This window comes from Aotus nancymaae, unplaced genomic scaffold (assembly GCF_030222135.1).
Source record: "Aotus nancymaae isolate 86718 unplaced genomic scaffold, 86718_ANA_hifiasm-v0.15.2.pri h1tg000019l, whole genome shotgun sequence".
Taxonomy (NCBI): domain Eukaryota; kingdom Metazoa; phylum Chordata; class Mammalia; order Primates; family Aotidae; genus Aotus; species Aotus nancymaae.
In genome coordinates, this window is record NW_026988431.1 from 46,372,641 (window position 1) to 46,398,098 (window position 25,458).

General features: G+C 40.7%; 1 non-coding gene and 1 pseudogene across 1 annotated transcript; one reads left to right on the forward strand and one right to left on the reverse strand.

Annotated features, from left to right (window-relative positions):
* Positions 1-387: 387 nt before the first annotated feature.
* LOC105706641 (actin, cytoplasmic 2-like) lies at positions 388-1,469 on the reverse strand (annotated as a pseudogene).
* Positions 1,470-18,280: 16,811 nt separating this feature from the next.
* LOC135275959 (small nucleolar RNA SNORA62/SNORA6 family) lies at positions 18,281-18,434 on the forward strand. The gene has a single exon (XR_010343541.1). It is a non-coding gene; the product is annotated as a small nucleolar RNA SNORA62/SNORA6 family (small nucleolar RNA).
* Positions 18,435-25,458: the final 7,024 nt, after the last annotated feature.

Here is a 25,458-nt window from a genome sequence, read left to right on the forward strand (position 1 = left end):
ACTCAGCCCTGACACATTAATACCCTGCACAGATCAGAGACTGCTGGCCACGCAGACTCACCACGCCACAGACTTGTCTTCCACAAGTACGTACTTACCTCAACCTCAAAGTGACCAAGCCGCATATACTAAGGGTTGAAATCAAAGATATGTACATGTGTTCTACAAATACCAAGGGGAACAGTTAACTTGAATACAAGGTCAAAATCAGCAACAAGTTCTACAATCCAATGCTGATAATCAGGTACAAGCTTCACAGACAGTTTCTTTCTGAAGACTTATTCCAGTTTCGTGAGGATAGCATGAGATGTATGCATTTTCCAGGGGCAGATTTATACTTGTGAATTAACCCATGCAGCAAGTGCTACACATCTGCTCGGAGTCCATTTAGAAACATTTGTGGTGGATGATGGAGGTGCTGGACTCGTCGTACTCCTGCTTGCTAATCCACATCTGCTGGAAGGAAGGCAGTGAGGCCGGGAAGGAGCCGAGGATCCACATTGAGTACTTGCACTCTGGCTGCCAGAGTGGTGATCTCCTGCATCATGTCGGCAATGCCTGGGTGCATGGTGGTGCCACCGGACAGCACCGTGTTGGCATACAGGTCTTTGCGGATGTCCACATCACACTTCATGATGGAGTTGAAGGTGGTCTCTTGGATGCCGCAAGATTCCATGCCGAGGAAGGAAGGCTGGAACAGCACCTTCGGACACCGAAGCCGCTTGTTGCCGACAGTGATGACCTGGCTATCAGGCAGCTCGTAGCTTTTCTCTAGGGAAGAGGAGGATGCAGTGGTGGCCATCTCCTGCTTGAAGTCCAGGGTGACATAGCACAGTTTCTCCTTGATGTTGCACGCGATCTCCCGCTCCGCTGTGGTGGTGAAGCTGTAGCTACTTTCGGTGAGGATCCTCATGAGGTAGTTGGTCAGGTCCTAGAGAGCCAGGTCCAGACTCAGGATGGCATGGGGTAGGGCATAGCCCATGTAGATGGGCACCATGTGGGTGACCCCATCTCCATAGTCCATGACAATGCCAGTTGTGCGCCCAGAGGCATACAGGGACAGCACAACCTGGAGAGCCACATACATGGCCAGAGTGTTGAAGGTCTCAAACATCATCTGAGGCATCCTCTCTTTGTTGGCCTTGGGGCTCAGGAGGGCCTCAGTCAACAGTACCAGGGCCACACGCAGCTCGTTGTAGAAGGTTTGGTGCCAGATCTTCTCCATGTCGTCCCAGTTGGTGATGATGCCATACTCGATGGGGTACTTCAGGGTCAGGATGCTGCACTTGCTCTGGGCCTCGTTGCCCACATAGGAGTCCTTCTGGCCCATGCCCACCATCACGCCCTAGTGCTGGGGGCACCTGACGATGGAGGGAAACACAACTTGGGGGGACGTCATCCCTAGCAAAGCCAGCTTTGCTCATGCTGGAACCATTGTCAATAATGAGTGTGCCAATCTCTTCTTCCATTGTGACCTGCAGAGGAGTGAGGCAACGAACAGAGTGGCAGGAGAATGCGGTGTGCAGGCTGGTGGTGGCAACTGAGAGCTGGGATTGTATTCTTAATTAGAGCTTGAATGTTATTTGTGTATAGACATGCTACCATTTGGCCAGGCATGGTGGCTCATGCCTATAATCCCAGAACTTTGGGAGGCCGGGATGAGCAGATCACCTAAGGTCAGGAGTTTGAGACCAGCCTAGCCAATATGGGGATACACCATCTTCACTAAAAATACAAAAATTAACCAGGTGTAGTGGCATGTGCCTGTAGTCCCAGCTACTCAGGGAGGCTGAGGCAGAAGAATCACTTGAACCTGGGAGATAGAGGTTGCAGTGAGCCAAGATCATGCCATTGCACTCCAGCGTGAGCAACATAGCAAGACTCCATTTCAAAAAATAAAAAATAAAATAAAAAGAAATGCTACTGTTTTTGTACATTGATTTTGTATCCTGAAACTTTACTAAAGTCATTTATGAATTCTAGTTGCTGTTTGACAGTCTTTAGGGTTTTCTGTTTACAGAATTATATCGTCCTCAAAGAGAGATCATTTGACTCTGGACATTTGGCTGCCTTTTATTTCTTTATCTTGCCTGATTGCTCTGGCTAGGACTTCCTGTTCACTTTGTTGCTTGTTTCCTTTGCTGTGGAGGAGGTTTTTACCTTGTAATACAATTTGTCTGTTTGTGCTTTCCAGGTCTCTCTCTCTCTCTCTCTCTCTCTCTCTCTCTCTCACACACACACACACACACACACACACACACACACACACAATCTTTGCCCAAAACAATGTTCTGGAGAATTTTCCCAATATTTTCTTCCAGTAGTTTTATAATTTCAGTTCTTAGAGTTAAATCTTTAATCTATTTTGATTGGTTTTGGTGTATGGTGAGAAATAGGGGTCTGATTTCATTCTTCTGCATATGATTATCCAGTTTTCCCAACACTATTTATTGGAGACTGCCCTTTCCTCATTGTATATTATGGCAACTTTGCCAAAAAAGGGGTTGACTATAAATGCACAGATTTATATTTGAGTTTCCAGTTCTGTTACATTGGTTTATGTCTCTGTGTTTATGCCAGTACCATGCTGATTTGGTTATGACAGCTTTGTAGCATTTTTTTTCTTTTTTTTTTTGAGACCAAGTCTTGCACTTTTACCCAGGCTAGAGTGCAGTGCAGTGGTATAGTCTCGGCTCACTACAACCTCTGCTTCCCAGGTTCAAGCGATTCTCCTGCCTCAGGCTCCCGAATAGCTGGGATTACAAGCACCTGCCATGGCGACTGACTAATTTTTGTATTTTTAGTAGAGGCGGGATTTCAACATCTTGGCCAGGCTGGTCTCAAACTCCTGACCTCATGATCTACCCACCTTGGCTACCAATGTGCTAGGATTACAGGCATGAGCCACTGCATCCAGCTGCTTTGTAGTATATTTTGAAGTCAGGTAGTGTGATGCTTCCAGCTTTGTTCTTCTTACTCAGGGTTACTTTGGCTATTCAAGGTCTTTTGTATTTCTATGTAAGTTTTAGGATTTCTTTTTCTAATGCTGTGCAGAATATCATTGATATTTTGATAGAGATTATGTTGAATCTGTAAAATGCCTTAGATAATATTGTCATTTTAACAATGTTAATTCTTTCATTCCATGGACATAAATAATCTTTCCATTTTTTTGTGTGTCCTCTTTAATTTTTTCATCAGTGTTTTATAGTTTTCCTTGTATGGATCTTTTTTTTTTGAGATGGAGTCTTGCTCTGTTGCCCAGGCTGGAGTGCAGTGGTACGATCTCAGCTCATTGCAACCTACACTACCCAGGTTGAAGTGATTCTCCTACCTCAGCCTCCCAAGTAGCTGGGACTACTTTTTTGTATTTTTTGTATTTTTAGTAGAGATGGGGTTTCACTGTGTTAGCCAAGATGGTCTCTATCTCCTGACCTCGTGATACGCCCGCTTGGCCTTCCAAAGTGCTAGGGACAGGTGCCTACCACCACACCTAGCTAATTTTTGTATTTTTAGTAGAGATGGGGTTTCACCATGTTGGTCAGGCTGGTCTGGAACTCCTGACCTCGTGATCTGCCCACCATGGCCTCCCAAAGTGCTGGGATTATAGGCATGAGCCACTGCCCCGGCCAGTAGTATTTGTTCTTTAAATGTTTGGTAGAATTCAACAGTGATGCCATCAAATCCTGAGCTTTTATTTAAGAGACTTTTTATTATAGCTTTGATTTCTTTACTTATTATTGGTCTGTTAAGGTTTTTCTATTTGATTATGGCTCAATCTTGGTAGATTGTATGTGTCCAGAAATTTATCCATTTCTTCTAGGTTTTCCAATTTGTTTGCATATAGTTGTTCACAGTAGTCTCTAATGATTCTTTGTATTTCTGCAGCATTAGTTGTTATGAACCTTTTTCATTTCTGATTTTATTTGTTTGGGTTTTCTTTTTTTCTTAGTCTAGCTACAAGTTTGTCAATTTTATCTTTAAAAAAATGAACTTTCATTTTGTTGGTATTCTGTATTGCTTTTTCAGTTTCAATTTCATTTATTTTTGCTCTGATCCTCATTATTTCTTTCCTTGTACTAATTTTGGGTTTAATTTTATTCTTGCTTTTCTAGTTCTTTGAGGTGCATCATTAGGTTGCTCATTTGAAGTCTTTCTGCTGTTTTGATATAGCTGTTAATCATTATAAACTTCCCTTTTAGTACTGCTTTTGTGTTATTACATAGATTTTGATGTCTTGTCTTTTCTTTTTTTTGAGACCGAGTTTTGCTCTTGTTGCCCAGGCTGGAGTGCAATGGTGCGATCTTGGCTCACTGCAACCCCGCCTCCCTGGTTCAAGTGATTGTCTTACCTCAGGCTCCTGAGTAGCTGGGATTACAGGCATGTGCCACCACGCTTGGCTAATAATTTTGTTGTATTTTTAGTAGAGATGGAGTTTCTCCATGTTGAACAGGCTGGTTTTAAACTCCCAACCTCAGGTGATCTGCCCACCTTGGCCTTCCAAAGTGCTAGGATTACAGGCCTGAGCCACCGTGCCTGGCCAATTTTTTGTATTTTAGTAGAGATGGGGTTTTGCCATGTTGTTCAGGGTGGTCTCAAACTCCTGACCACAGGTGATCTGCCCGTCTCAGCCTCCCAAAGTGCTGGGATTACAGGAGTGAGCCACTACACCTGGTAGATATGTTTTATTTCTATTTTCAGTTGTCTCAATAATTTTTTTAAGAAAATTATACTTCCTTCTTGAACTTGGAAAGAAGTTTTAAAAATTATAGATGTTTTACACACACACACGCACACACACACACACAAGTAATAAGAACTATTAGCAACATAGTATTCCATAGTATTGTTTTCAAGAATCCTGTGTCAAGAAAAGTAATGTTGAGTGGTATAATTTTTTTTTGAAACAGGGTCTTGCCTGTTGCACAGACTATAGTGTAGTGGTGTGATTACGGCTCACTGCAGTCTTGACCTCTTGGGCCTCAAGAAATCCTTCTGCCTCATTCTTACAAGTAGCTAAGACTATAGGCATGCACTACCACACCTAGCTAACATTTTGATTTCTTTTCTTTAGAGATAGGGTCTTACTATGTTGTCTAGTCTGGTCTTGAGCTCCTGGCTCAAGCAATCCTCCATCTCAGCCTTCCAAAGCACTGAGATTACAGGTGATAGTGAGCCACTGCACCCAGCCGGAAATTTTTTTTAAAGTTGTTATTAAAGTGTCTTGTTCAAAGTTTTATTTTAGGTGGTAAATGTATTTTTATAACACTTAAATAGAGTTAAAATTCTAAGAACTATAAAAGCTATGTTTTATTATCCCACTGGGAGGTGTGGGTGAAAAGAACTCTTAACACACTTGCCCATCTTGAAAGTCTTAAAATCACCATTTACTTAGGTCCAACTGAAACATAGTAATGAAGCTCTCTAGACTTTTTTGAAGAAAAATTTGTACTGTTTAGATATATATAAAAATGTTCTTGTTGAAAAAGCACTGTGAATGGCAAGATTTGCTCTCACTTTTACTATCAGTCTATGACTTACAACCTTTTTACACATAGGTCTCTCTATTAGTAGTTTCAGTGGGAGTACCCTATAAATAAAACTATATTTGATTCTGCTACTTTGATAAGGAATACTAAGACACATCAAAATGAGTATCCCTCAGATACTTTCAGAGCTTTCACTAAATCTTAGTTACTAAGAAGTTACAACAAGAAAGTTTTCAGTTCCCTCCTGGGCTGTCTTACTCATCTGTAAGCATACTAAAATTATGACTCACATTGTTTTTACTTCTTTTTAAGTAGTTTCTATTGCATGGTCTTAAGGGCCATAAAATGGCAGTGATAAATGCTTATAAAATTAAATTGGCTTATTAGAGTGATGATAGAGGGAATGGAGAGCCTTATGTCCAAATCAGACTCTTTAAATAGAGAAAACCTTAGCTCAGAACTTACTTTTATTTGCTTTGTGATATCATTGATGAATTTTAGAAAACAAAAATCTGTAACGGACTCAAAATGATCAGAGCCTTTTATTTTAGTTTTACGCGAGCTCTGGCTTTCATGTGATTGGGGACATCACTGAGGAGTTCTCGTCAGTATATTTCTCTCTCATATATAATTCCTTGTTATTCCATGATTTTAAAAACATTTTCATCATTATAATTTAGTAAATTTATTGAAATGTGCTAGGAAATATATTTAATGATAACTTTGTATCTATTTCACATTTGGAATGCAAATAATTAAATATAAATCTTTCCTTTTTATTAGCTTCTTATATATTTTTCAGGAATAACTTTCCCAAAATAGAATAGCAAGGAATATTGTTTAAATGATAAGTACTGCTTTTTGCAATTGTGGCATGCGGGATTCTCTGGAGGTTGTGAAATTTGGGATAATTATTCTCAAATCTGTATTTCTCCTCACACATAAATGACTGCCTAGACTACATATGGATGAGTGTTTTCCATTTTTGGGGCATGTCAAAATATTCAGAAATGATTTCCCTTTCAGCCAGTCAGCAAATATGTACAGCATGCCTGTGTATTTTCCATTTCCCACTAAGCAAAGGTCTAGAACACTTTTCTGTTAACATTTTCTTTTTTTTGAAGATGGGGTCTTGCTCTGTTGCTTAAGTTGGAGTGCAGTGGTGTGGCCCAATTATAGCTCACTGAAGCCTCAAAATCCTAGGCTCAAGTGAACTTCCTGTCTCAGCCTCCCAAGTAGCAAGGAGGTGCGTGCCACCACTCCTGGCTAATATATGTATATTTTTTTGAGACAGGGTCTTGCTCTGTCACCCAGGCTGGAGTGCAGTGGTGTGATCTTGACTCACTGCACCCTCTGTCCACCTCCTGGGCTCAAGTGATCTTTCTACCTCAACCTCCTAAATTGGGACCACAGGCGTGTGCCACAATGCCTTGCTAATTTTTGTATTTTTTATAGAGACAGGGTTTCACCATGTTGCTCAGGCTGGTCTCCTGGCTGATTTGTTTTAAAAAATTTGGAGACATGGGGTATCACTTTGCTGCCCCAGCTGGTCTTGAACTTCTGGCCCCAAGTGATCTGCCCGCCTCAGCCTTCTAAAGTGCTGGGATTATAGTCTTGAGCCACCACACCCGGCCACCATTGCATTTTGAACATATTAAACTGAAGTCCATCTTCACATTTTTTCAGATGCTTTTCTTTATATTCCTTTTGCTGGCCAACACCAACCTACCAAATGCTGTATTGTAAATTTTTTGAAACATATTTAGTGTCTGCAGCAATATTACTTCACAAAGGCAAAAATGTCAATTTAAAGAGTAGTATTTTAAACACTAGCTTAGTTTTATCTTTTATCATCCTTGCAAGATGGAAAGAAATGATATTGTATATAACCTCTCCCCCACCCCTTACCCACATATTGTCAACCAGGGGATTTCTACCCTTAGCTTTGACATTTGGAAGGCTGATAGGACACTAGAACCTGAAGGTCAATAGGGCCATTATGGGTCCAGAAATTACAATTAGCCTGGTTACTCCAGATCTTTGGTGATTGCCTCATAAAGTGGGAAGGACACTCAGAAAACTGGCTCATGAAGCCATTCAGATGCAAAAGTGGCTGAATATCTACCAGAAAATTAATTTAGAATTAGGGGTTAAAGTGGTGCATGTGCAGTGAAAAAAATAAGATCCTAGGCCAGGCACAGTGGCTCATGCCTGTAATCCCAGCACTTTGGGAGGCCGAAGCAGGTGGATCACGAGGTCAGGAGTTCAAGACCAGTCTGGCCAACATGGTGAAACCCCATCTTTACTGAAAATATAAAAAATTAGCTGGGAGTGGTGGCATGCACCTGTAATCCCAGCTACTCTGGAGGCTGAGGAAGGAGAATCACTTGAACCCAGGAAGCAAAGGTTGCAGTGAGCCAAGAGCTCGCCATTGCACTCCAGCCTGGGTGACAGAGCAATACTCCATCTTGAGAAAAAATAAATAAATAAAATAAAATAAAAAATAAATAAGATCCTGTAGTGGACTGCCCCTCTCTTTTCTACTTCTGGACATCACGGCCCTCAGAGACCATCACGCCACCTTACAAATTGTTAGGAAATGCTACCAAACTATTGCTTTCAGGCTGTGTTTTACCTAAATTCTAAGGTGTGTACTTCATTTTCATTGGTGTCATCATTACTTCACAAAAAAACATGGTGTTTTGTTTTGTTTTGTTTTGTTTTGAGATGGAGTCTTGCTCAAAGCAACAGGGTCTCACTATGTTGCCTAGGCTAGAGTACAGTGGCTATTCACAGGCATAGTCCTACTACTAATCAGTGTGGGAGTTTTGACCTCCATTTCTGACCTAGGCATATTTACTTTTTTCTTTCCTTCTTTTCTTTCTTTCCTTCTTTTCTTCAACCTGCCAGGTTGAAGTTCTACTTTTTCAATAGCAAACTTACCCCCTAATTAAATTAAAACAAAATTAAAGCCGGGCCGGGTGCTGTGGCTCACGCCTGTAATCCCAGCACTTTGGGAGGCCGAGGTGGGCGGATCACTAGGTCAGGAGTTCAAGACCAGTTTGGCCAACATGGTGAAACCCTGTCTCTACTAAAAATACAAAAATTAGCCGGGCATGGTGGCGGGTGCCTTTAATCCCAGCTACTTGGGAAGCTGAGGCAGGAGAAGTGCTTGAAACCAGAAAGCAGAGGTTGCAGTGAGTAGAGATCAAGCCACTGCACTCCAGACTGGGCAAAAGAGCAGAACTCTGTCTCAAAAAATATATATATAAATAAAAATAAATAAATAAAGGCAACTTGATTCTTTCTCATTGTTTCTCACAGACCTCTCTAACTTCAAAATTTATTCTTGTAATTTTCTAGAAATATTTCAGGTCAGGTTGATGTTACATAGTAGATGTAATATCTACAATTAGGGCTGGTAGCAGTGGCTCATGCCTGTAATCTCAGCACTTTGGGAGGCCAAGGTAGGTGGATCACTTGAGGCCAGGAGTTCAAAACGAGCCTGGCCAACATGGCGAAACTCCATATCTACTAAAAATACAAAAAAATAGCCATGCGTGGTGATGCACATCTGTAATCTCAGCTACTCGGGCGGCTGAGATGTCAGAATTGCTTGAACCTGGAAGCAGAGGTTGCAGTGAGCCCAGCCTGGGCAACAAGTGAGCCTCTATCTCAAAAAAAAAAAAAAAAAACTACAATTAAATTTTTCAGGCTGGGCGCGGTGGCTCACGCCTGTAATCCCAGCACTTTCGGAGGCCAAGGCGGGTGGATCACGAGGTCAAGAGATCGAGACCATCCTGGTCAACATGGTGAAACCCCGTCTCTACTAAAAATATAAAAAATTAGCTGGGCATGGTGGCACGTGCCTGTAATCCCAGCTACTCAGGAGGCTGAGGCAGGAGAATTGCCTGAACCCAGGATATGGAGGTTGCGGTGAGCCGAGATTGCGCCTTTGCACTCCATCCTGGATAACAAGAGCAAAACTCCATCTCAAAAAAAAAAAAAAAAAAAAAATTTTCAGTGATTTTAAGAAAGTAAAAGGTTGCAGATAAAACCTGTTAATTTTCTCTTTTAAAATTAAAAGTAGTCTTAGTGAAGTTATGAACGGAAAAAAAAATTTTTTTGAAAAAATTAAAAAATAAGACAAATTAAAACTAGGTTCAGTGAGCCCCTTGGTTAAACCACTAGGCTGAAATTAGTTGAATAAGTAGGTTAAATGAATATCTTCAAGAACAATCTTGAGGGAGATAAATTGTCACAAAGGCTTAACAGGACCATCTGGAGTCTATCTGTGTATATAGGAGGAATAAATTGTTCTGTTTTTTTTTTTTTTTTTTTGACTTGGTGATTGATGTTTACAAGCTCCATTGAGCTACGTCTCTCCCAGAGGCCACCTCTGTAGTTAATGCCCAAATACCTGATGCCTATGAAAAGGACCCCTTTCCCATTTGCCATGGGAAGAATATGTGACTGTAATAGTCTTTCACCAATATTATGAAAGGATTCTGTTGTATGATTGAGGAACTAACAGAAGAGTGGTGAGATTTGATGTCACGTAACAAATGCTCACTTCCTATTACTCCAGGTGGTAAGAAAGTAGAGATGAAGGCCAGGCATGGTGGCTCACGCCTGTAATCCCAGCACTTTGGGAGGCCAAGGTGGGTGGATCAACTGAGGTCGGGAGTTTGAGACCAGCCTGACCAACGTGGAGAAACCCTGTCTCTACTAAAAATACAAGATTAGCCACGCATGGTGGCGTACGCCTGTAATCCCAGCTACTCAGGAGGTTGAGGCAGAAGAATCACTTGAACCTGAAAGGCAGAGGTTGCAGTGAGCCCAACATTGTGCCATTGCACTCCAGCCTGGGCAACAAGAGCTAAACTCCATTTCAAAAAAAAAAAATAAAAGAAAAGAAAAGAAAGTGGAGATAAAGTCATATGCAAAAGGGTGTACCGAAGTTTCAGGAAAGGCAGGAAATGTACATAAGTTAAGAAATTCTGCCGGGCACGGTGGCTCACGCCTATAATCCCAGCACTTTGGGAGGCCGAGGCAGGTGGATCACAAGGTCAAGAAATCGAGACTATCCTGGTCAACAAGGTGAAACCCCGTCTGTACTAAAAATACAAAAAATTAGCTGGGCATGGTGGCGCATGCCTGTAATCCCAGCTACTCAGGAGGCTGAGGCAGGAGAATTGCCTGAACCCAGGAGGCGGAGGTTGCGGTGAGCCGAGATCGTGCCATTGCACTCCAGCCTGGGTAACAAGACAGAAACTCCGTCTCAAAAAAAGAGAAAAAAAAAATACAAAAATTAGCAGGGCATAGTGGCGCGTGCCTGTAGTCCCAGCTACTCGGGAGGCTGAGGCAGGAGAATTGCTTGAATCCAGAAGGTGGAGGTTGCGGTAAGCCAAGATCACGCCATTGCACTCCAGCCTGGGTGACAAGAGCGAAACTCCGTCTCATTCTTTTTTTTTTTCTTTTTTGAGACGGAGTTTCGCTCTTGTCACCCAGGCTGGACCCAGTCTCAGCTCACTGCAACCTCGGCCTCCCGGGTTCAAGAGATTCTCATTGTCCAGGGCTGGTGACTCACACCTGTAATCCCAGCACTTTGGAAGGCCGAGATAGGCAGATCACAAGATCAGGAGTTCAAGACCAGCCTGGCCAACATGGTAAAAACCCATCTCTATTAAAAATGCAAAAATTAGCCAGGTGTGTTGGCTATTCGGGAGGCTGAGGCAAAAGAATTGCTTGAACCTGGGAGGCATATGTTGCAGTGAGCTAAGATCGAGCCACCGCACTCCATCCTGAGTGACAGAGCAAGACTCCATCTTGGAAAAAAAAAAAAGAGATTCTCCTGCCTCAGTCCCCCACGTAGCAAGGATTACAGGTGCCTGCCACCATACCTGGCTAATGTTTGTATTTTTGTAGAGACGAAGTTTCACCATGTTGGCCAGGCTGGTCTGAACTCCTGATCTTAGGTGATCCGCCCACCTTGGCCTTCCAAAGTGTTAGGATTACAGGCATAAGCTACCGTGCCCAGTCTAAAAAATTCTTAAAAGAAAAATATTCTAGAGACAGATATAGTGTAAACAGGAAGTGCTTGGAGAAGCAGGGGACTAAATATCTTTGGGAAGAACTTCAGAGGCCTGAAATCTAACCAAATGCCAGTGGGTGTGGAATGTGAGTAGACCAGGTAATAACCAATATGGGTAACGGCTACAGACCTCCCTTCTAAAGCACAACCTCCTTCCTTGGCCAGTACATACTAGCACATACCCTTAAGTACCCTTAAGGCTTTTAAGAGAACACTTGAGTCAATAGAGTTCCTTTGGTAACCTTTATCTGGGGCCAAAATATTCCTCTCCTTGTGATGATGGGAATAGAATACATGGAATTGCAAGGGAGTGAAGATATGCACATAATTTAGGATAGCATTTTGATACCATATCATAATTTATGAGAATGTTGCCCAAGGATACAGTGTATAGGACTCATTAACGGAAACTGCTGTAAAGAACCCTTGTGGGTGAAACTACCCTGCCCATTTCCTATGACACAAAGCGCAGTGTGTTCCAGAAACTAGTGGTTAGGGAAAGCATGACTTAGCATTACCATGGCGGAAGCTGGCAGGGAGGAAAATCCCCAACGTGTTCTGTCAGGTCAGCAGTCAGTTTGGCTATAAACAAGTAAGATTGCAATGTTGTGAGGTAATCTTAGTCTGACTCAGTCCTTTGTCAGAACCTCACAGGTTATTTTCATGAATCTTTCCTGGAGCAAATAAAACAGTTTCACAGTGATACCATATTTAAATGTTATGTCTCTGCTTATCCAGTCCTTCACTTATCCTTTCTTTTATTTACTTTCCTTGAAATGGATTCAGTCATAACATCAAGCGACAGAAAAAATAATAATAATAAAGGAGGAAGCAGTGTAATCTTCCTCTCTTTAAGTCCCATTTATCCCTCTACCTTAGGCCACTGTGTGCAGATACCTGGGAAAGTAGGATGAGGAGAATAAAGAAAGCATTTTAAGACAGAAGCAACCTTCAAAATCACTGCATTCAATTCTCTAAACTTACAGATGAAAAAAATTGAAGGCCTGAAGAGGAGGAGTGATGTGCCTACGTTACACAGCAAGTTAGTGGAAGAACCTAAATCATAATTACAGTTATAAATTCTAATCTTAGTGCCTAAAACTTTATAAAGCTGAAAAAGGCCTCAGAAATTGTGAGGCAGAAGATTTCTAATACTCTACTAACATTTTGTTCCAGAGAAGTCTTTTCTTAGGGTACAAAGTAACTAAAATGGTGTTGTCATTGCTTTTGAATTGGAGGGAAAGCGTCAGCAGTCCACTTCAGTCCTCAGGCCACCCTGAAGCCCGCCTTCAGCCTGAAGCTTCTCCTGCTAGAGGAGGCCCTTTGAGTGCTGCTCCAAAATAATTTGGAAAGTATGGATGTTTCCTGATGCTTTTACTGTACTGATAAGAACTCTGAGGCCCAGTGAAGTGAAGTAATCTATACACTGTCCAGGATACTCAAGGGGAAATGTTAGAATGCATAGGTAGGCAGTCCTTCGGCCGGGCGCAGTGAATCATGCCTGTAATACCAGCTCTTTGGGAGGCTGAGGCAGGTGATTCACTTGAGGTCAGGAGTCCGAGACAAGCATGGCCAACGTGGTGAAACCCGGTCTCTACTAAAATACAAAAATTAGCTGGGCATGGTGGCAGGTGCCTGTAATCCCAGCTACTTGGGAGGCTGACGCAGGAGAATCACTTGAACTCGTAAGGAGGAAGTTGCAGTGAGCCAAGATCATGCCATTGCACTCCAGTCTGGGCGACAGAGCGAGACTCATTCTCAAAAAAAAAAAAAAAGACAGCCCTTTGTGTTTTAAACAACTAATAATTTGAACTAAAGTGGAAGTTTTGAATTTATCTCCTGGAGGCTAAAGAAAACATCCAGCATCTAAACAGGAAGTCATAGCCTTCCCTAAAATCAAGCCCACAGTTCTCAGTACTGTACATCTCACGAGTCGTACACATTCTGCTAAAGTGAAGTGAATCACCCTACCCCTGAGTGCACATACATGTCTTTTTTATGAGCTTTAGGCTATAAAATTCTAAGGTCATACAATATATTTAAATAAATCAAATATTTTCTTAGTTACTCATCATTGAAAAATGGCCAGATTTATTTTATAAAACATGGAGAATATTTTGGGATGGTCTGGTTTCTATTATATGCACACATGAAATTCACTTTCGAGGCCCTAAAGAGTATTTCAATTTATAACAAGACACCTTTTTGGAGAGACTATTGGTGAACCTCTTCTCCACTGAACATTGGAGACAGACATGCCCCCTTTGTATTCAGATGCTGCTATGCACAGAGAAAGCAAATATGGTCTTAGGAACATGCAGCAAAACTCAATAGAAACCACAGGGCATTTATTAAACCATGGCCAATGAGTCATCTAAGCACTTGGTAGGTCACTAATATTCTACATTTTTTTTTTTTTTGAATTGGAGTCTTGTTCTGTCGCCCAGAGTGGAGTGCAGTGGCACAATCTTGGCTTACTGCAACCTCCATCTCCTGGGTTCAGGCAATTCTTCTACCTCAGTCTCCTGAGTAGCTGGGATTACAGGTGCCTGCCACCATCCTAGCAAATTTTTGTATTTTTAGTAGAGACAGTGTTTCACCATTTTGGTCAGGCTGGTCTTGAACTCCTGACCTCAGGTGACCCAACCTGAGGCCTCCCAAAGTGCTGGGATTACAGGCATGAGTCATCAAACCCACCTATTCTACATGTCTTAATGAATAAATCACTTAGGTTTACTAGATTCTCTCTCTCTCTTTTTATATTTATTTATCGATTTATAGTATGACCTGCTTCCCATCTCAGCTCCAGACTAAAGACTACAACCTATTAGCCAGGTCTCACCAAAGCAGGGCAAACTCTATATTTATCTCATTATTTGAATGAGAACATAATTTTTCTCTTCATGGAATTGCCTTGCAAAATGGTGACTCTTAGTTGTGATGCTGAAACTGTGCTGTATTCTGGAATGGTAATTTCCCTTGGCATCAAGGTCACTCTTCTCTCTGGAACTTTGTAGGTTAAAGCAGGACAAGTCAGTGTGTACTCTGAGTGTAGGGCACGGAAGGGCACCTGAGCACGTTCTCATTACCAAGTGTGACAGCTTACCTCCATTTGAAATGGAAAGAAAATGGGCTTTGGAAGCTTAGATCTATGTAGGAAATCTCTTGAATCTTAATCTAAGCTAAAAGGTGCATATATGTACTGTTTACTATAGATAATTCCTAGTGTTCAGTTGCTAATGGGTAAAAACTCAAGACCACTGGCATTGCTGGGAGACAGATTAACTGCAAATAATAAAGAAAGTGTGGAGTCAAGCCTCCAAGTGAGCAGAAGACTATAATCAATGAAGAGCATCAGCTGGGCACGGTGGCTCACACCTGTAATCCCAGCACTTTGGAAAGTTGAGGTGGGTGGATCACCTGAGGTCGGGAGTTTGAGACCAGCCTGTCCTACATTTTGAAACCCTGTCTCTACTGGAAATACAAAAATTAGCCGGGTGTGGTGGTGACTGCTTGTAGTCTCAGCTACTCGGAAGGCTGAGGCAGGAGAATCACTTGAACCTGGAAGGTGGAGGTTGCAGTGAGCCAAGATCATGCCACTGCACTCCAGCCTGGTCAACAGAGCAAGACTCCCAGAAAAGAAAAGAAAAAAGAGAAGAGAAGAGAAGAGAAGAGAGAAAAGAAAAGAAGGAAGGAAGAAGGAAGGAAAAAAGGAAGGAAGGAAAGAAGGAAGGAAAGAAGGAAGGAAGGAAGAAGGAAGGAAAGAAGGAAGGAAGGAAGGAAAGAAGGAAGGAAGGAAGGAAGGAAAGAAGGAAGGGAAGAAGGAAGGAAAGAAGGAAGGAAGGAAGGGAAAGAAAAGCATCACTAGAGGAGAAAGAACTTTTGTGGGCATGGAAATTGCAGAGATCCAGTCTTCCCTGGGAGCTTGCATATGATTCAGAAGTAAAACCACAGTGGAATCACCCAACTTCTGTATGGGCCTAGCATCATCATGTTTTGAAAGCTGAATAGAGCTGTCCAAAAATTAGAGAGCTCAAGTAAAAATTAATGTCCTTAAGTAGTGATCATCCTGTTTCATTGAAATGCCTTCTGTGTGTAGTTTATAATCTTGTGAATTGTTGCTATCAATTATAATAAGATATGGGTTTCCCTCATTCTGCCTCACCTATAAAGAGGGATATAGAAACAAGGTAAGGGGCTTCATCCCACTGGCTGTTGTCCAATTTTTTTATAGTCATTTAACAAATATTTTATAAGCTCCTCTTAGTACATTCAGATATGTACTGATCTGGACACTGGGAATGCACACGATGTCCCTGTCCTCATTAGGCATATAGGGGAGCAAGCAAATTAATAAATAAAAAGCATAATTACAGTCAAGGCATGGTGGCTCATGCCTGTAATCCTAGCACTTGGGGTGAATCACCTGATGTTAGGAGTTCAAGACCAGCCTGGCCAACATGGCAAAAATCTGTCTCTACTAAAAATACAAAAATTATCCAGGCATAGTGGCATGTGCCTGTAAGTGCTGGCTACTTGGGAGGCTGAGGCATGAGAATCGCTTGAGCCTGGGAGCCAGAGGTTGCAGTGAGCTGAGATTGTGCCACTGCACTCCAGCTTCAGTGACAGAGTAAGACTCTGTTTCGAGCAAACAAACAAAAAACAAACATAACTACAGATTTGATAAGTGCAGTGAAGCAAGATATATTGTGTAAAATAGGCTATAGCAGCAGGTGACAAATGTTTCCTGGGAAGGGCCACATCGACTGTATGTGGGCTGTTGTATCTTTGTTGCCACTACTCCACTCTACTGAAGAAGCCTGAAAGCCATAGAGCCAATATACATGAATAGGCATGACTATGTTCTAATAAAAGTTTATTTATTGACACTAAAATTTGAATTTCTTACAATTTTTACATCATTAAATATTATTTATTGTAACCATAGTTTTTGAAAAGGTTAAAAGCATTCCTAACTCATAAGCTATACAAAAACAGAGGATCAGATGTGGCCTGCAGATATGCCTTCTATATTAACTCGCTACATGGTTCAGGGAGAAGGGAATGCTGTTGACATAGACAGAGGTTGATATGGCCCCTCTGAAGAGGTAACATCTTAGTTGATGAGAGGAGACCAGTTATCGGAAGAGCTGAAAAGAGAGTACCCCAGGCTGAGAAAACACAAATGCAAAGATGTTGAAGCAGTTGGAGCTCCCAGAAACCGCATGTTGTATATAAAAATTTATTAAGAAATAAAACGGTTAAGCTGAAAACCTTTAAAAACAGGTCTTAATGGCTGGACGTGGTGGCTTATGCTGTAATCCCAGCACTTTGAGAGGCCAAGGTGGGCGGATCATGAGGTCAGGAGATCAAGACCATCCTGGCTAACACAGTGAAACCCCATCTCTACTAAAAATACAAAAAATTAGCTGGGTGTGGTGGCACGCACCTGTACTCAGGAGGCTGAGGCAGAAGAATTGCTTGAACCTGGGAGGCAGAGGTTGCAGTGAGCCAAAATCATGCCACTGTACTCCAGCCTGGGTGGTAGAGTGAGACTCCCTTTAAAAAAAAAAAAAATTGGTCTTACTGTATTTGTGGGTATTGATCTGTGGTCATTAGGTGATAAGTGTTGTAGAAAGGGATGCCATAGGGCATAAATAATCCTTCAATGAAATTTTATAGTTTCTTCCTGTAATTGTCTCCAGCAAGCAATAAAAGGTTGATTTTTTTCCACCTTGTATATGATTACTTGGCAGAGTAAGAATCATTTAAAATCTTTGTATCAATTAAGATAAATTGTCTTGTAGAAATGGCAGACATTTTTCCTTGAATTATCTTACTCTATGTCTATACCATTGAGTACGTAGTCATACGCTTGCCAGCCAAATGTCATAATTCGTTCGGGCAGGATTTGTATAGTTAAGTTACATGTACAGATGAATAAAATATTCTTATTTCTATATGCATTTAAAAGTCTATTCATCAGGCTGAGTGCTGTGGTACATGCCTATAATTCCAGTACTTTGGGAGGCCAAGGTGGGCAGATCTCTTGAACTCAGGAGCTTAAGACCAATCTGAGCAACATAGTGAGATCTCATATCTATTTTTAAAAAAATTGTTTTCAGTCAATTCATCAGTGTTTTACTTATATATAAAAGGTATTTATGCTACCACAGTCTTGAAAACTGGCTCTTCGGGTAGTATGATTGGAGATATCCATAAAAATTAATGATGAATAGCTATGTCCAAATACTAATACTAATAATATAGTGGCTTTTCTGAACCCATACTTTATTTGTGATTTCAAAGCTTGGCATAAGAAAAAAAAATTGAAAAAGATTACTTGCAGAGTCACCTTATGTGAGAGAGAGATGATACTTCCGTCTATATTTTGAATCTGTGACAGAAATCCAAATCTTACCCAGATGCTGGTAAAGAGGAACATTTTCTTCATTTGATAAATAATACCCACAGAACACACCCATCTGTCTGTTGTAAGAAAATGTCTAAGTCACATGTTTATCAAAAAAACCCAAAGTGTTAGTGAGAGCTAAAATATTCTAAGAAAAAAATTCAAGGAAATAGTGGGTAATAGTGTTTTAAAATGTGTTCCTGGTGAAAATGGTATCTAGAGTGTCTATTACATAAAAACTATCTCATATTATATTTATGATGTTAAAAGTCTTAAAAATTCGTTTCTGTACATTGTTAGAGCTTAGAGTTGAGGCTACTGACTAGCTGATGAACTCGCAAGTGTAGGTAGTGTGCCTCATGAGAGGCAAGTTTTTCGCTAACACCGTGAGGGTCTCTGGCCTGATGAGTGAAGTTTGATAGTAATTCTTGCTACAGTATAACATTACTGCATGACAGCTTTGTGGAGAGTTGAAAACATTTGGAAAACAGTATGTTTTCTTCTGCCTTTGTCCATCTTTCTTGTTCAAGCCTGTCAGGCACTTGGCCTTTCTATTTTCACACCAACTTGATGGGTTCTACTATAAGATTCTAAAAAGGTGGGTTATGTGGTTCAAATTGGTTTTTTTTTTTTTTTTTTTTTTTTTTTTTGAGACGGAGTTTCTCAAATTGGTTTTTTTTTTAATAAAAAAATAAATAAAATAAAGAAGTTAAAAAAAAAGATTTGTCTCAGATGTGAAACAGAAAAATGTTGAATGATACTATAAAACACTTGGTGTCTATTTCATATTTTTACCAGGTGAAGAAACATATCTTAGTTTGCATAGAAACTTTTACCTTTGTTACCTTGCATCATTGAATAGTTTAAGGACTTACAATGTGTAGGATTTTGAGCATTTTAGATTTTATGATGGGTTATGATAATCTTTGGAAATAACTTCAATTAAATTCAATAATCACATATCTAATACCCTATAGGGTCCTAAATATGAAATAAAAATGAATATTTCTCCAAGATTTCATATTCATCAGAAAAAACAATTTCAAAGAACTCTGATTTGAAGCAGGGTAATTAAAAGCTATAATAGAGAAAATGCTAAGGGAAGAGAGGAGGAAAATGGTTAATTTTAACGGAAGAAATCTAGGATGTTTCATAGATGAGCTGGCATTTGAGCTGAGCCTGCAACAAATGAAAATGCAAGAAAATGCAAAGGGAAGCACTTTAATACATGGGAAAATATTTCATATGTTTTTGAGCAGGAAGTAGTCTGGTCAGTTCTAGTTGCTTTTGTTTTTCACATTAAAAATTGTAAAATACAATAAATTTATAGAAAAGTACGTACATTGTAAATGTTCAACTTCAGTATTTTTCTGAAACAAATATATGTATGATTCCCTTCCTCCAAAGTTTAAAAAAGAAAAGCATTAACAGAACCCCAGAAGTCAGTCTTCAAATTAGGTCTGGCTTCACGGGTGTGTGCAACTTGAGCAATTGCACAGAGCCTGGTACTAAGAAGGGTCTCTGCTCGGTTTAATGTTCCGCTGTTGCCATCTTGAAATTCATAATAATTTTTGAACAGGGGATCCAACATTTTTATTTGGCATTGGACCCCACAAATTATGTAGCCTTTCCTGTCCCCAACCCTCATTCTTTAACATATCCAAATTCACAATTCCTCCTATAGTGTTAATCATTATTATTTGATTTCTTTAATCGTTTACTCTCTAATTATATGTCTGAAGAAAATAGTTTAATTTTGCCTTTTATGAATGTTATAAACATTCTGTTAATAACATTCTTATAACAGTCTTCTGTTGTGTCTGGCTTTATTCACTCAACATTGTGTCTTTAAGGGTTATCCACATTATGATTCATTCATTTTCCCAGTTATGTTTTCAATGAGCTGTATCTACCAGAATTACACAGGATCGATTGGTACACGGGGGAGAGCAAGACTGGAGGCAAAGAGACCAGTTAGGAGGTGGGGCTAATTAGCAATAACAATGGTGAGAGCCTGGGATCCATAATAACAGCACAGGACATCTCTTCTCTCTAGAAATCAGTGTTTCAAAACCCTCAGACTTTTAGAACTACTGCAGATGCAGAACAAACTTAAAAATCTAAATGAACAGCAACAACAATGCAAAAGCCCTGCCTTGGGGCAAAGAAGTAGGCCCTGAGTATCCAGCAACAAAAACGATGGTGAAGACAGTTCAATGAACTGAAAATTATTCCCAGCATGCTACGTTGACCAAGAAAAAAAGGAATGTTCTAATTGAATATATAATTGGATAGAATACACACACATAAATGTGTTTGTGTATATGTGTGTATGTATACATTTACACAGACATATATGTGTATATATACACATATATGCACTCCTTTTCTGGCATGAAAGCATTGAGGTGTAGAAGTAGCATAAAATAAGAAATAAGAAAGTAATTTCTAAAAAGTATAAAGAAAAATAGTAGAGATGATCTGAGGCTGTGTAGCAAAGTTGGCAGCAGTTGCAGTCATGGAGTCTGTGACTGGAAATGGGTGGGACGGTGGAAAGGGGCAAAGGGCTAGAGACAAAGCAAAATAAGACTGGACAACTCTGCAGAGTGTGTAGCAGACAGTCATCTTCACCGCATCCTCCCCATATCAGTGATTCAGTAATGGAGGTGCATTCCCCTTGTGGTACATGTTAAAATCATCGAGGCCTTCTCGTGGAATTTACATTAATAGGTCAATTTACATTAATAGGTCAATTACTTTTTTTCCTTTTTTTTTTTTTTTTAAATTTCTACCCAAATGAGAATGAAATCAGGTCAATATTTTATTTAGTTGGTAGCCCACTAATGACACATCAGACCTACCATTCAACATTCTTGGAAAGACATTCATTATTAAATACAAGTGACCTTAAATAACAAAGCCATCCTCACTGCAGTAGGGTGCGAAGGCAATGTCACAGAGCCAGCTGTATACAATGACATGTATTCTACACTAGTTCCAGCAAAAAGCAATGAGCAAAGACTTTTTTTTAAAATTATGCTAATCTTAAACAAAAAAAAAAGGAGTTTAAAAAAGAGTAAAGTAAACCTGTGAAAATGAATGTGGACAATTCATATCCGTCCAAGTTCTTTGTCACATGGACCTTTCCACAAAGTTTCCTGCATGTCTGGAAGAAATGGAAGCTGGATTCCCCCAGAGTGAGAAATGCAAGAGAGACAGAGCCCAGGACAAAAACTGCTGTTTTTCATGGCCTGATCTTAAAAGGCCATAAAAGAGAGACCAACCTTATACACCATGGGTAAAGGCTATTCAAGGGTATGAATGCCAGTAGGTGGTAAGATTGGTAGGAGCCATCTTGAAGACTGGCTACCATAGAAATTAAGTTGTCCAAAATTTTACATGTACAAAGACAAATTTTAAAAGTAAGTCTGTTACACTAAAAATCTAGTGCTCTTTTTACTATGAATTGTACATCAGGAATCAAAAAATGTAAAAAAAAAGGTTATGTTTTTGCAGATTTCTGTGTAAGTCAAAGTTGGCATCTGGGTATGGTGGCTCACACCTATAATCACAGCACTTTGGGATGCCAAAGTGGGAGGATGGCTTGAGTTCAGGAGTGTAAGACCAGCCTGAGCAAAAAGACCTCGTCTCTATAACAAATAAAAAAATTAGCTGGGCATGGTGGTGTGTGCCTGTAATTCCAGCTACTTAGGAGGCTAAGGTGGGAGGATCACTTGAGCCTGGGAGCTTGAGGCTGCAGTGAGCTGTGATCACACCACTGCACTCTAGCCTGGGTGACAGATGGAGGCCCTGTTTCAAAAAGCATAAAATACTTTTAAAAATTTGAGTTTGTGAAAACCATACAACCAAACTGGAAAACAAATAAAGCCTTTTAAATGTATTTTTTAACGAAAGATAAAATATTATACCTCTTGGCCAATATTTATTGCATGGGCATGAAAAAATGATGTGCAAATTCAATAGAAAGAAAAATTCTGAGTTTCTGAAGAGTGGTTTTGTGTTTAGGGTAGACACAATAGACTGGCTTACCCAACACCATTCTCCATTTAGTTCTCCTTTGTCTGCCTCCACTATAGAAGGTGGAAACGTTAAATACTAATTTTTCTAGCTTCCTTTACAGATAGAAGGGCATTCAGTGCAGTACCAGCCAAGGAAATACAACTGAAAGTCTCCTGAAGTTTGTGCTTGTGCGTTCTTCATTCCACTTTCCCAGGCCACCTTTTTCGTGTCACAAAAACAGACTATGCATCTGGGACAGCAATTCTTTTCACTGAGCTGTTGGACCAAGGCCAATAGTCCAGAAGTCCTCTTTCAGACTTATTTTCTTTTTGAGACAGAGTCTAGCACTGTCACCTGGGCTGAAGTGCAGTGGTGCGATCTCGGCTCACTGCAACCTCTGTCTCCCCGATTCAAGCGATTCTCCTGCTTCAGCCTCCAGAGTAGCTGGGATTACAGGCGCCCGCCACCACGCACAGCTAATTTTTTTGTATTTTTAGTAGAGACGGGGTTTAACTATGTTGGCCAGGTTGGTCTCGAATGCCTGACCTCGTAATCCACTCATCTTAGCCTCCCAAAGTGCTCTGATTACAGGCGTGAGCCACTGCGCCCAGGTCTAATTTTTTTTTTTTTGATACAAGGTCTCACTCTGCCACCCTCGCTGGAGTGCAATGGTGTGATCTTGGCTCACTGCAACCTCTGCCTCCTGGATTCAAGCAATTCTCATGCCTCAGCCTCCCAAGTAGCTGGGATTACAGGCACATGCCACCATGCCCGGCTTATTTAGTAATTTATTTTTTTGTATTTTTAGTAGAGACAGGGTTTCACCATGTTGGCCAGGCTGGTCTCGAACTCCTGACCTCAAATGATCTGCCCTCCTCGGCCTCCCAAAGTGCTGGGATTATAGGCATAAGCCACCATGCCCAGCCAGTCTAATATAACTTAAAGCTTTATACATTCAATAAAATTTTATTTGGGCCAGACATGTTAGCTCATGCCTGTAATCCCAGCACTTTGGGAGTCCAAGGCAGGAGGACTGCTTGAAGCCAGGAGTCCAAGACCAGCATGGGCAACATGACAAGACCCCATCTAAAAAAAACAAAAGTTTATTTGAATTAAACAGAATAAGAATAGGTGGGCTGGGCACGGTGGCTCATGCCTGTAATCCCAGCACTTCGGGAGGCCAAGGTGGGCAGATCATGAGGTCAAGAGATCGAGGCCATTCTGGCCAACATAGTGAAACCCCGTCTCTATTAAAATACAAAAATTAGCTGGGTGTGGTGGCACACGCCTATAGTCCCAGCTATTTGGGAGGCTGAGGCAGGAGAATTGCTTGAAGCCAGGGGGAGGCAGAGGTTGCAGTGAGCTGAGATCGGCCACTGCACTCCAGCCTGGCACCTGGTGAAAGAATGAGACTTTGTCTCAAAAAAAAAAAAAAAAAAAAAAAGAATAGGCTGACTGTTTAATATTCGGGAAATTGTATGTTCCTAGAGTGTGCTAGAGTGTTACCTGTTGCTTACAAAGTATAAATAATGCTTGGAAAGGCAAAGATATTTTCCTGTGCCATACCCAACCTCCTCGAACCATTTTTATTTACATTTCATGAAGGATCTTTTCAGAACCAGAGGCTTATCTGAGGATAACAATATATCCTGTTCTTACACAATTATTGAGCTCACCTAGAGGAAATATTGTGGTATCTATGAACATTATTTCTATCTTCTAGCCGCCAAATATTAACTCCCTGGATTAGCCTATAAAAAAGGTTTTATTCAAGATAGAAAATTGTACTGCATATGAGGTTTAATGAAGAATAGGTTCATCATCAGGCATGTAATATTTAGGAATTCTCACTCCATTATTACAATGAATGTACAATTTTAAATACTGCTTATGCCTGGTATTCTAGCCAAATCAAACACAAGAACAGTTTAGAGAAAATGACCTGAAATCATGTCAGCAAAAGTACTTTTTAAAAAAAATTTCTGATGAAGATTTTGTAGCCTTGAGAGAATAAGTCATTTCCCAAATATGCTAGAACATATTTTAGAAAGAGTAAGGGGCAGATTTCTTTTAAGCCTCAGGAAAAACTTGGAGCAAAAGAGATAGAAGCCTGGGTGCAAACTGACAAAGAAAGCAGACATGTGTTAGTGATGCAGAAGTCACTGCTGGTGCTTTGAATGGTGCTGACACATCAAAGGGTACTGTTTGCAACAAAGAGGAAGATCATTTCTGGAGAATGACAAAACCATTCGGGAGAACGCAGCTGATGCCCTCAATTCACTGGCTAATTGTGCAGATGGGCAACCATATTCTGCTGCCCAGAGTTCATGAACCTGAACATGGTTTATCTAACCTGCAGGACAAACAGGCAAACAACCCCAACCAGGCTGCCCTAAGGGACTTTGTCAAGTAAGCAACTGCCTGGGCAACTTTTGACCTAGTAGCATTGCAACAACTTTAGCATAAAAAACATAAATATTATATTACCCCAAACTATTAAATAAGAGAGAAAAATATTAAGATAGCTCTCTTGACTTCTTATTTCCTGACCAGTAGTTTATAGAATACCTGAGGCCTAAATTGAGCTGCAAGTTAAAACAGGCACAAGAAAAATAGACCTACGGAATATATAAAATAATTCTATGATAAAAAGACGAGAAGACTGTTAACTGGAATGTGAATTTTTTGTTTTCAGGTAATTCATTTTTACTTTTTTTTTTTCTTTTCTATACTTTCCAAATGTATTACAGTAAATACATACTAGTTATCTAATGAAGAAAATATAATTTTTTTTCTTTTTTCTTTTTTTCTTTTTTTTTTTTTTGAGACAGAGTCTTGCTCTTGTTGCCCAGACTGGAGTGAAGTGGCGCATCTTGGCTCACTGCAACGCCTTCCTCCCGGGTTCAAGCTATTCTCCTGCCTCAGCCTCCCGAGTAGCTGGGATTATAGGCACCTGCCACCACGCCGAGCTAATTTTTTTTTTTTTTTTTTTTTTTTTTTTTTTGAGATGGAGTTTCGCTCTTGTTACCCAGGCTGGAGTGCAATGGCGCGATCTCGGCTCACCGCAACCTCCGCCTCGTGGGTTCAGGCAATTCTTCTGCCTCAGCCTCCTGAGTAGCTGGGATTACAGGCACGCGCCACCGTGCCCAGCTAATTTTTGTATTTTTAGTAGAGACAGGGTTTCACCGTGTTGACCAGGATGGTCCTGATCTCTTGACCTCGTGATCCACCCGCCTCGGCCTCCCAAAGTGCTGGGATTACAGGCTTGAGCCACCGCGCCCGGCCCGCTAATTTTTATATTTTCAGTAGAGATGGGGTTTTACCAGGTTGGCCAGGCTGGTCTCGAACTCCTGACCTCATGTGATCCGCCCACCTTGGCCTCCCAAAGTGTTGGGATTACAGGCGAGAGACACCATGACTGACCTAAATATTTTTAGAACACC